This window comes from Euprymna scolopes, chromosome 24, assembly GCF_053919585.1.
Source record: "Euprymna scolopes isolate OS-2025 chromosome 24, ASM5391958v1, whole genome shotgun sequence".
NCBI lineage: Eukaryota > Metazoa > Mollusca > Cephalopoda > Sepiida > Sepiolidae > Euprymna > Euprymna scolopes.
The window spans coordinates 66,319,221-66,331,760 of NC_136505.1; the positions used below are offsets into that span (position 1 = coordinate 66,319,221).

General features: G+C 33.8%; 1 protein-coding gene across 2 annotated transcripts in view; it reads right to left on the bottom strand.

Moving 5' to 3' along the window:
- Positions 1 to 12,540, bottom strand: part of LOC145246759 (uncharacterized) — a 71,539-nt gene that overhangs the window by 40,611 nt on the left and 18,388 nt on the right. The gene's annotated exons all lie outside the window — the stretch shown is intronic.

Here is a 12,540-nt window from a genome sequence, read left to right on the forward strand (position 1 = left end):
CATTTTAAAAAGTATTTATGAATAGAATTTTACTTAAGACTTATAGTTTAGCAATATTGAACCGCATCAACCATGTGTGAATTGAACACAGTCAACCAAAAAAAAAAATTCAAAAGAAAACGCATATTTGCATTAGCAGTGTCAGAAATTTCGTGAAAATAGTGAATAATTCCACCCCATCTTTCCAAGCTTATAACTCCTCGAAAAATGTAATTCAAGCCCTAATTCTTTTTTTCAATTAAAGGAGTAAGGACCAAGGTTTTATTTAAAAAAAAAACAAAACAAAACAATGTGTTTTTTTTTTTTTAAAAAGGTTTTAAACTTCGGACTTTACAGGTAAATTTCTAAAAAACTGATTTTTTTTTTTGTTTTAAATTTGAATATATTATTTATTGACCTTTTCTCTTCAATTTGTGATATATAAACCTATTAAACATAAATTAATTATTTACTTTTTAATAGACATTTCAAAATGAGAGGCGTAAATTATTCGACCCCCTATCTTTCTAAGCTTATAACTCCTCGAAAAATGTAATTCAAGCCCTAATTTTTTTTTCAATTAAAGGAGCAAGGACCAAGGTTTCATTAAAAAAAAAAAAAAAAGACAAAAAGAAAAAATGTGTTCTTATAAAATAAGGTTTTAAACTTCGGACTTTACAGGTAAATTTCTAAAAAACTGATTTTTTTTTTTGTTTTAAATTTGAATATATTATTTATTGACCTTTTCTCTTCAATTTGTGATATATAAACCTATTAAACATAAATTAATTATTTACTTTTTAATAGACATTTCAAAATGGGGGGGGGCGTGAAAATGGGGGGGCGTGAATTTAAAAAAAACCTTTGTCTAAAATATTATATTCGGTTTATTGGAAAGAACATAAAATTTCACATTGACCCTGAAAATATCGTAAAAATAGAATCAATAGAAAAATTTTGATAGATTTTTAAAATTTAAAAATTTAAAAATATTGAGTTCGGAAAATTCATTACTGTTTAAAAAAAAAAATAAAAATATTTTTATTACTTTTAAAACAACTGTAATAGTTTATTTTGGAAGTATAATCCATAAAGAAAATAAATAACCCACTTTTAACAGAGAAATTACGAGATTTTTATATTGTATTCGCAGTTTCGTGTTAGGGGTGTCAAAAATTCCTACAAAAATTCTGATACTGCTATATTTGCATTTCATTATGTAAACTTTTATACATTGGTTTCAAAAATTAAATTCTATAAGTTTTTTTTGTTAACTACCGGTTGGTACAATTTACCGCCCCATCCCTTTATATTTTTTTCTTTTTGTCTTTTTTAGCGGATTTTTTTTTTTTTTTTTTTTTACACAGTAATCACCACTTATCAAGGCCCGGAAGCCACTCAGGGATAAGGGTTATTGCAATTACATTACGTTAGTGTGGAGATTTGATGAAGTGTTTAATTAGGGGGGGCGGTTCATTAGGAATTTGTTAACATTGGACTTGAAGACATCCAAGTTGTAGTCCGGAGGGAAGTAGGCAGACGGAACAGAGTTCCACAGGTGTGCAGTTCTAAGAAAGAAGCTTTGTTCATGGAATCTGCGTTTTGATTTAGGCACAGATATAGAGTGGGGGAAATTTTTCACAGTGGATTCAGCTAGACGGATGTTTTTCGTGAAAGATTGGCGAGGGGGGGACCAGGGATTGGAGTTCAGACGAGCACCTGCCATGAAAATAATGATCAAACAAGGATAGCTCGCAACGTCTCTTCTGTGGGAGAGAGGTTGCAGGGTAGAGAAAAGAGCATCCCCCACTAAACCACGGAGACTATTTTGAAGGCATGATAGGCTGTTTTTGGCAGCTCCTGTCCAGATATGGCAACAGTATTCCATCCTTGGACATACTTGGCTTTTATATAGATAGAGAATTGCATCAGTAGTGAAATATCTTCTGGAGCGGTAGAAGGATCCCACCATCTTTCCAGCGACCTTGGCAACAGACTTGATGTACGTGTTCCATTTCAGATCAGGAGTAAAGGTCAAACCCAGAAGCTTGTCAAAACACGGGGCCTCACCCAGATGAGAGCCATCCATCACAATTGATGCCAGCTAGGGATCAGAGCGTTGATGATGTAAGGATAGGAGTTTGGTTTTGGATGCATTAAAAGGTAACCAGCCACATCTTCCTCCACTGAACCACGCGCTCGAGATCAGAGGAGAGAGAATCCGAGAGAACTTTGTCATTTACAGCCTTTGATGTGTTGCCGTAGATGGTCGTGTCATCAGCATAGATGTCAACGAATAATTTAAGTATGTGTTTAGGGAGGCCATTGATGTAGATCAGGAAGAGAGTTGAGCCCAGGATTGACCCGAGGGACTCCAGCATTTATATTGCAGGGCTCCGATTTTTGTCGATCTACCACTACTCTTATAAGCCTTCGGAGAGAAATGATTTAATGATAGAGAACACATTTCCAGTTATACCGTAGCTGGAAATCTTGTGAAGTAGACCCTTATGCCATACCTTGTCGAAGGCCTTTGATATGTCAAGAGCAATTGCCCTAGAAAGGAAGCCTTTGTCAAGAGATTCACTAATCCTGTGGGATATAACCGTCAGCACATCTGCGGTAGATCTTGCAGAGCGGAAACCATATTGTGTGTCACTAAGAAGGTTATTCCTGCTGAGGTGGTTGACTATTTCTCTATTTAATATGGATTCCAGCAACTTACTCATAACACACAGGAGACTTATTGGTCTGTACTGAGAGGGAGAGGACTTATCACCTGAATTCTTAAATACAGGGCAAACTGATGAGGTCTTCCAGGGGGTCGGAAAGCACTTCTCCTTAAGGCAGCGCTTAAATAGTTTCGTAAATATGGGAGCAAGTTCTGGTTGAAGCTTTTTTAACACTATAATTGGGATGCCATCAGGGCCAGTTGCCTTACTAGAATCTAGGTTCTTGATTAGCCTGGCGACCTCATGCACGGATATTTGTATGTTACCTAGCTTGTTCTGTGTTGTAGGAGGAAATATGGGGAGTTGATGGCCTGCGTCGCATAGGGTAGAATTAGCTGCAAAGTTCTTTGCAAATAGTTTGGCCCTGTCTGACGCTGACTAGATGACCTCTGGTCCATTGATAATGGTTGGGATAGAACGCACAACGCCAAAGTCCAAAAAAAGTCTTCCATGGAAACTTTTTGAAGTTGATGAAGATGATGAGTTGAAAGCCATTTGCAAAGTCTGTCAAATTAAAATATCGCGAGGAATAAAACCATCTAACATGACCACAACCAACATGTTAAAACATTTAACTATGATGCATCCAAATAAATTGGAGGAGCAAAATAAAAAAGAAAAGGAACAAAAAATTACCAACTAGTCACTCAGAGCAGTTTTATTAGTGAGGGTCGAAATCGCAGTGTCTTTTTTTTTTTTTGTCTACGTCACCATCTAGGTGTCACCAATTTTTTTAACCCTCCTTAACTTCAAAGAGTAAATACAATATATACAACTAAAAAAATAATTTTTAAAAATGCTGATTCTATTCATGAAAAATTCTTTTAACTAGAAATTAAAACTTAGGTAAAGATAGCTCAGCAACAGTAGCACTGGTTAACTACTGAACCACGTGGAAAGGTGTGGGGGAGGAAAAAAAGGAAATTAAATGATGATAATAAATTATGATAACCGTCTTTGAAAGGCACTAAACTCCTAAAATTTACTTCTTTAAAATTTTAGGCGGCACTCCCCGGCGATTTTAAAGCACTCTCTCTCTCTCAAAAAAGAAAAAAAAAAAAAAAAAAAAGATTTAATTTTTAAGTTTGGGAAAGATATATTTATTATAACCGAATTCTTGTACGAAGACTGGATCTACTTTATTGGACGTTAATTTGTGAGATAAGTAATTTTTCAATGTTTAATATGTTTTTAAAGTTTCAATTATCAATTAAATTTTTTTAATTGCGTTTATTTTTCAATTTATTTAAAAAAACAGGGTTTTAAATGTATTTTTCAAGGTAACAAGCTTCGAAAGAAGTCTAATAAAAAAAAATCACTTAATTTTTAATTTCGACAACCCTGAGAATTTAATTATTAAAAAAATATTGAAATGTGACATTTTTTTATTTAACATTTCTATTAGTTCAATTAATTTTCTTTCAATAATTCATTTCACTCAACAAACTTCACCATTTTTTTTTTTTATCGTTTTCTGTAATTTTGGTAATTATGTTTGCTCAATTTTATCTAGTATTTCATTTGTTTTTTATAGTGGTATCATTTTTATATGTGTTCCTTTGATATACCCTATTTCAAAATTAGTTTGGCTAAACTTATTCTTCACGTTAGAAACAACGTGTAAAAGCAATGAAAAAGTAAGAAAAAATAATAGGTGTTAACTACTCCTTGTGAATTATGGAGTTCTGAAGAACAGCCGTCACAAATACAACTATCAATAGCCAAACAAAAAATCGTTTTTGAAATTCCTTTAATTGTAACTTTTTGCTATACCTACCTTTTTGGTATAAAACACAAATACTTTCGATTAATGGTATTTCTCATATATGGTCGTTAACTTTGGAAAGGTTATTTTGTATTTACGGCGCCATGTCACATGGTATATTGTTTTTTTTTTTTCATTACGCACGTTCATTTATAAATTATTAAATTAAATATTTATCTTTTATATATTTAATTAGCATATATTTTCTTTCTCTTCCGCTATATATTTTTTTATTTAATTCATTAAATCTGTTAATTATGAGCACCAAAATAATGAATCGTGTGTATTTATTCTCTAATTTTCTTGTTTTTGTTCTGTTATATAAATTCTATTTTATTTGTTTTTTCTCTGAAGGATAAATTCTATTTTCTTTGAGTTTTTTTTCTGTATTCCAATTAAGTAAAATAAATTTTCTCTAAAATAAATTTTGCTAAGTTTTCCGTTTAGTTTACTATATAATAATTTTATTTAAACCAAAACACGACGGTGTACTGGTGTAGACATAAAATATCTCTTCCAAAGTTAGGGAACATATTTGGGAACTACCGACCATAAGTATAAAACTACCTGGTATATTTCAAAACAATAATTCCCTAGGAATCGGAATCGTACTTGGTATCGGAATCGTTAATCAATATTTTCCTGGAATCGGAATCGGAATCGTATAAAAATTAGGAATCGTCCCAACACTAATATTTACGTTTTTAAATAATGACTCGATTTGAAGTGCATTTCAAGTGTGAAAAAAGTCAATTAAAATCACTGATTACACTGACAATTTATTCATTAAAAAACAAAAACAATTAATAATTAAAGAGAATATGGCAGGTAGGATGCAAATCCGGTCTGATTACTTTTTGTTACACTTTTGCCCATCCATATTTGTATAAGTTGTCTTTAAAAATACCATTTTTTTCTTTTAATTATTCTTTGCGATCCTGAATCTCGTTTTTTTTTTTTTCTTATTTTCAGTATTATAAAAAAATTTCTTATGCTATTGTTTACACCATCATGCGTACAAAAAAAAAAAAAAATAAAAAAAAAAAAAAAAAAATAATATAACATTTGAAATTTTTGTGAGAATTGTTATTAAAATCACATGAAATATTTTTTCAATTATATTTTTTGGTGAAAATATGGAATAAATAATTCTTGAAGTATAATATCGAGAGTTGAAGAAATTAATTTTTTTTTAATTATATTGATTTCATTAATACGAACTTTAGTGGGTTTTATTGTAATGTTCCTGAAATATCAATATTTTTTTAATTGTTAACATCTACAATGCTTTATTTTTATATATAAAAAAAAAGCAAACAAATTCATGCATTTAATTTGAGTACTTAAAACTTTAATAAAGGTGTTTTTTGTTTACAAAAAAAAAAAAAAAGAAAGAAAGAATACATTTTTACTAAAATTAAAAACGATGGTTTCATTATATTCTGTGATTGTTAAATACTGAAAATTGCATTTAAATAGATTGATTTCCTGAATTTTTGAGAATTTTTAAATGAGGGGGAGGGGTCAAAATATTTATGCATTTTAGGGATCGGCCATCCATTTTGCAGATACCTACTTTATAGAAACTTGATTTTCAATAAGTTATGATCTATTTCTAAATTGCAAGTGAAAAGGCAAATTGATTTCTTTTCTTCATCACATTTAAAAGAAATTTATATTGAAATTACCAAAATGTTAGTTTATTAGTGCTGGGATGATTAATTGGAATCAGGAATCATAAAAATCAGAATTTTTGAGCGATTGGGAAAAAAAAAAAAATCTGAATATTTTTCTAGAGACTTTAGGAAGAGATTTGGTGTAAACCAGCTAATGTACGTTCTAATTTCTGGTGTAGGGCTACTAGAAGCAATGACAAGGCAGATCAGTTCCTTCACTTTTATTGTTCTTCAGTATTTCTATTGTGAAGGGATTTATTGAAATAAATGATAATAAAAGGACATTAAAAAATTTACAATAAAAATTAAGTAAATTATACAGGTAAAAATAACAATTAGTCTTTATTTGCACTTTTAATAAAAAAAAATGTTTTAAAATTTTTTTTATTTGAAATCTTTTAAGAAATGTGTTTATGAAATTATAAAAATAAGTTGTCCTTTTTTAATTTTAAAAATAGTTTTTTATTTGAATTTATATAATTTCTCTTTTAAGCAAGGCTTGAATAGCTTTATAAGGATAGGTGCTAATTCTAATTAAGACCTTCAATTAAACAGTGAGAAAGGTTTAGTTTATTGCTAATCGTCTGAGGTGCCCTTACTGAGGAGGCCACACAGGCATTTTTTGCTTGTCAGACTGACTCTTCTCAGGAGTGCTGACTACTCAATGCGATTTTCCAACTCTGATATTACAGTTTTTGCCATGGGAGAAAACTAAGTACCTTAATTGTTCGTTTTGTTTAAAGGTTATTTCGATGGGATTGGTTTGTGAAATCATAATTTGATGGGATTGGCTTTACTGAATTTGAATGTATGCATCCCAGCAATATTACTTTAGAGATATTAATCCATATCTGATTGCAAAAGTTCGGAAGTTTCACGCATTAATGTTTAATGATGTATCAGTTCTCATGATTGAGTTCACTAGAACAATTTTAGATATATGTTCACAATTTCTATTATTTGGACTACTGTTCTCATTTGGAGTGTTATTCCAATAGTTTTAGCCAATGTAACCTCTAACCCTCTAATCAAACTTGGAAATCCAGACGATTTCAAACAAACTGCTTTATTTAATCCACAGGGGATAGTATGCTTTCGTTCCGTTGGCCAAGTCTTGAGTAATTTTTAATTCTGTTCTTAGTATCTCAGAATATCATTGCAAATTTTTATCTGGTTATGGCCGATAGAACGAGAACATACTACCCTTGTGGATTAAATAAAGGGTTCCATTTGAAATTCCATACAGATTCCAGAGTTGGCAGAAACATTCCCAAGTTGGACAAAATGCATCTGAAAAAGGTTGGAGGTTATCTCAAGCAAATGTAAGAATAAAACTGAAGATTAGAATGCATAATCCAAATATCGCATATACTTGTGTATAACTAAGTTTCTGAGAGACGATTTTAAGATTATTTTTTTTGGGGGGGGGGAGGTCGACTTATACATAGGTAATGTTTTTGGAAATGTTAAAGAGTGACTCTGCGCTTGATCATAACAAAAAACGCCATTTTGTTTGTGCACTCAGTATATACCAGTAATCCTAGTAATTAATCTCACTCCTTCCGAACCCCACTGCAGTGTGTTTGCCAACATGTAAGCACATAATTGGAATAGCTCTCGCAATGTTCACTCTCTAGACGTAGCTATAGGCCTAAGTTTGATATGTGTTCAGTGATGATATGACGGTTTTTTAGTAAGTTAGGAAATGTATTTACAGTGTCATTCTACCCTAACAATAGTTTTAACAATTTAATGACACAATGCATGTGTTCACATCATTACGGTATATTATGGCTTGTGCAAAGTATGCATTTACGTTATTATAGTACATGACATAAATTATGTCTAAAAACAGTAACTGCGCCTGGAATCTGCAGCATGTCCTTGATCAGAATGTCTGATTAGCAACATTTGTGTTTGTTGCATGTAAGTGTGCAGTGGGTTAATTCTATATATGAAAATTGAATAGACCACACTTGCATAAATGCATGTACTATTGCTCGTGGATGCCAAGAAACAATTTATAACATATCTTACAAAAAAAAAACAAAAAAAAAAAACACCGAAACAGAAATTATTTGTGCATGAATGAGCCATGAGACGGACCATTTAACTTGTCTAGAATCTACACTTGACTTATACACAGGGAATACTTAAAATAACACAAGTTTTGGTTTTAAAATGCACATAAACTTATACACACGATCAACTTATACACAAGTATAATACTTGGTAATATGAATTATTAATCTTTGTTTCAAAAATTCAGCTCCACAACTCCAAAAAGTTCTGTTGGGCTTCAATCTGAAATGTTTAGCAATGAAAAATACAAAGTGGGAAATTCCTTTTGCATATTAGTTCAACTGTAGACTCTGGAGTTGAACAACTGACTGATTCCCAACTTCTGTAAGAAAGAGTGACAAATATTTTGTTGGCTTAATGGATACCATTGCGGCCTATGGATTTCCCTTGTGTTGATTTCGAATTATGTACTAATACCATTGTGAAAGGTATGAAACCCCAATTTTTATCCAAACTAGAGATAAAATACTGACTACAGTTCAATGGTATTTTGTCGGCTCTATTGCTTCACAAATTTTGTAACTTGAAATAAAATAAGTTTAAATAATTTCAATTATAGCATTTATTTTTAGAGATAATAGTGATGGAACGGTTCCAATATTTTCCCTCATTCCGATAAAGTTACTGATTCCGATTCTTTTAAAATCTTTAAATATTTAATCATAGTTTTTTTGTTTTTTTTTCTACTTTAAATTATTTTTCAGATTACTGTAAAAAACATTTTTGAAAATGTAAAAATACACTTCTGTGTGATATATAGATTTTTATTAGTATTTTAAAATCAATTATTTATCATGTTTTCGTTTGTATCAGCAATGGAAAATGAAGTTTTAAACAAAAACAAACAAAAAAAATACAGAAGAATTGTCTTTGGCATCAGAAAATAGGCATCGATTTTTTTTTTCAGAAATTCCTGATGACCTTTGGAAGAGACAGATATGGACCAAGACAGAGTGCTGTTACAAAATCGGGGGAGGTGTCGCTTAGAGCACCTCCTCTTCTGCCTTAAAAATAGATTTTTCAATCTAGTAGGGAGCTGAGCTCATCTTGTCCCTACAGCCTTTTTCATACACAAGAGTCATTGCTAGTTTTTCTCTACTATCTCGTGATTTTCATGGTAGGTGCTCGACTAAACTACACTCCCTAGTCCTCCTTTCCAATAAAACCCATCTAGCTACAACCACTATAAATAATTGTCCTTTCCTCTTCTGTGTACCTAATACTAAATGAAACTTCGATGAGTATAGTTTCTTTCCAAGAACTGTCCATCTGTGAAACAATAGCATCGGACTGCTTGTAGCTGATTACAGCATAGTCGTTTTTAAGTCCAATGTTCATAAATTCTTGTTGATCTAGACCATTAAATAATCAAATTCAGCCCACATCAAACAGTAGTCTGCAATCATCAAAGAGTTTGTCTCAGGATTCATCAATACAAACCATTAACCTTTGCACTTTACGCCTTAATGACTGTCAATAAAAAATAAAAGTTATATACATCTACCTATATAGATGTACATAAAAAGGTAAAGAATTGCTGAAGAGCTTGAGATATACTTGTACAGTTTTTACTTTCTGTGGATGTATAACTCATTAGTCAAGGTGTACAAAATGATGTCCATGTTAAGTGGTCCTTCTTCTGAGGCACAAGTTTAAATCGTGTACAAATCTCATTCTATAATTTGGTTTTATTTATATGCAGCCTCACATACTAAATTAGTTTTAATAATACTACCCGTAGAAACAATAGCATCAACAAAAAAGCTTAATGCACAACATACTCAGAAATAACTTCCCAATATAAAGCACACACACACACACACAGTGCATATATAGATAGCATTTTCTTTTTTCATTTAAGCAAACATTGTTAACAGAATTCTACTGCTTAAATATATCTTTATTTAAGAAATTTTTGGTCCTCCGACAAAAGGGGGGGGGTAGACCTGTAAATTCACCCTTGTCCGTTCATCCGTCCGCACTTTCCTCAATTACTTAATCTTGGAATTTTTTGAAATTTTGCAGAAACATTAAACGTGATACGAGTAAAATATAACTGCAAACACTTTGCTCATACTCTATTATTTACATTACAGGTATCGTTGGGTGGTTTTCCATTAATTAACCAATTCCTCGATCGACCTTTTCCCCCCGGTTCCTACATGGCGCTACGAAGTGATGACACATGGACTGAATTTTTTCAGATACCGGTATCCCACAAGATGTCACTGTTAAGTACATCTATTTTTTCCAGCAGAACTGCATCACAACTGTAGTATTGTCTGAACTTGATAAGGATGCACTCACTGAATTAGGTGTGCACATCCTCGGTGACAAGCTGGCTATTCTTAAGTTAGCCCGATCGCTCTCATCGTCACCTGCTGACTTATCACCTAGCATTCCCTCAATGAAGGATACATCAGCTAAGGTCAAACCTCCATCTGTCGCCTCTGAAATGACCAAGTCACAATTCCGCAAGTTCTGAGTGGATTGGGACATTTACAAAAAGATTACGGGACTTTCCAAGATGAACATTATCCCTCATCTATACAACTGCTGCAGTAACTGTCCAGAATAGCATCGTAAACATTATGCCACCGTTTCTCGAGTTACTGGACATAATTGAGTCACTTGTCACAAAGAGTTCCAACCAGTCTGTCCATCGACTTGCATTTCGTTCCCTCCAGCAACACGAACACAAGTCCATTCAGGAATATGAGATATGCTTGCGCACTGCTGTCGTGGAATGTGCATACAGTTGCTCACACTGAAATCATGATTTGTCTGAGGGCAATATCACGGAAAAATGGACTGTTCAATGAATTACTTAAGACTGATATCCTAGCTAAGACCACTCAACTATCGAGCCTTGACTCAGTCATCAACCATGCCAAGGTCTTTGAATCGGCAGTTCCTGACCAGGCCAAACTTCACAATTCCAGTGAAATTCATGCCGCCCATATATCAGGGTACAAAAATCAGCAGAGATCTATCCGTCGGTCGACCAATTCAACTTACATACCGACAGCTGCAAGCTCTCGCTCTTCCCAATCTCGACAACCAAATAGTCCATGCAATGGTTGTGGCAGCTACATCATATCAAAGATCGACACTGTGCCCTGCATGGGGACAAACCTGCAGTGGATGTAGGCGCCCAAATCATTTTATCTCTGTCTGCCGAGCAAGTGCTAGAATTCCTTGTCGCCCATGTTCAATATGACTGTTTCAGGTCAGTGAACCATAATATCCAGGAGATTCCATCATCCGTTAACAGCCCACCACCACACAATCGCACTGTGATTAACATTTTTCCAGACCGCGGGGCCTCCATATGCATTAGTAACAGTAAACTTCTGGAGCTTCTCCACATAGAGGGATCCCTGTTGCGTCCGTGTAACAAAAAGATTGTTACTTTTGGTGGATCCACCCTCTCATGCATCAGATGGATTCCTATTTCCTTTAACACCAGTGGCCATTTAACGACACAGCCAGTATACATTTGTGACAAAGTTGACAGGTTGTATTTTAGTCAAACAGGTTGTATTGATACCAAAATTTTACCACACACATTCCCAACGAAAACCACACATTCAGAATCTGTCTCCGCCATCAATCTACCCAGAGAGGATCCTCCTCCAAAGCCTTGCAAATGCCCTTTGACCCTGTTCCAGAAAATATTCCAAAGTTGACAGCCTTCATCAGAGATGCATTCCGCTTGAGCACTTTCAACAACTCAGGCTTGTTCCCAAAGATGAATACCACGCCTGCAAAGATCCATCTAAGAGCAGATGCGAAACCATACGTGCGACACATGCCAATCCCAGTGCCACACCATTGGAAGGCTGCAGTAAAGCAGAGCTTGGACAGGGATGTATCAAGAGGTATTAGCACACCTGTTCCCATTGGCACACCGGTCACATGGTGTGCTTCTATGGTCGTTACAACCAAAAAGAATGGTAGCCCACGCTAAACTGTCGACTTACAACGTCCTAATTCATTTAGTATCAGGGAAACTCATCATGTTCAACCACCGTTCCAGCTCTCTGCTCAAATCCCACCGAACACATACAAATCTGTCATTGATGCTACCGATGGCTATCATGGTATCCCACTACATGAAGACTCTCAGCATCTCACAACCTTCATTACAGAATGGGGCCATTATCGTTATCTCCGACTGCCACAGGGATTCAAGGCATCCGGTGATGCATACACACATCGATTTGACAAGGTGATTGATTGCGTTGAGCGAAAAGTGAAAGTTGTAGATGACACGATGTTGTATGATGACTATCGACACATTTCT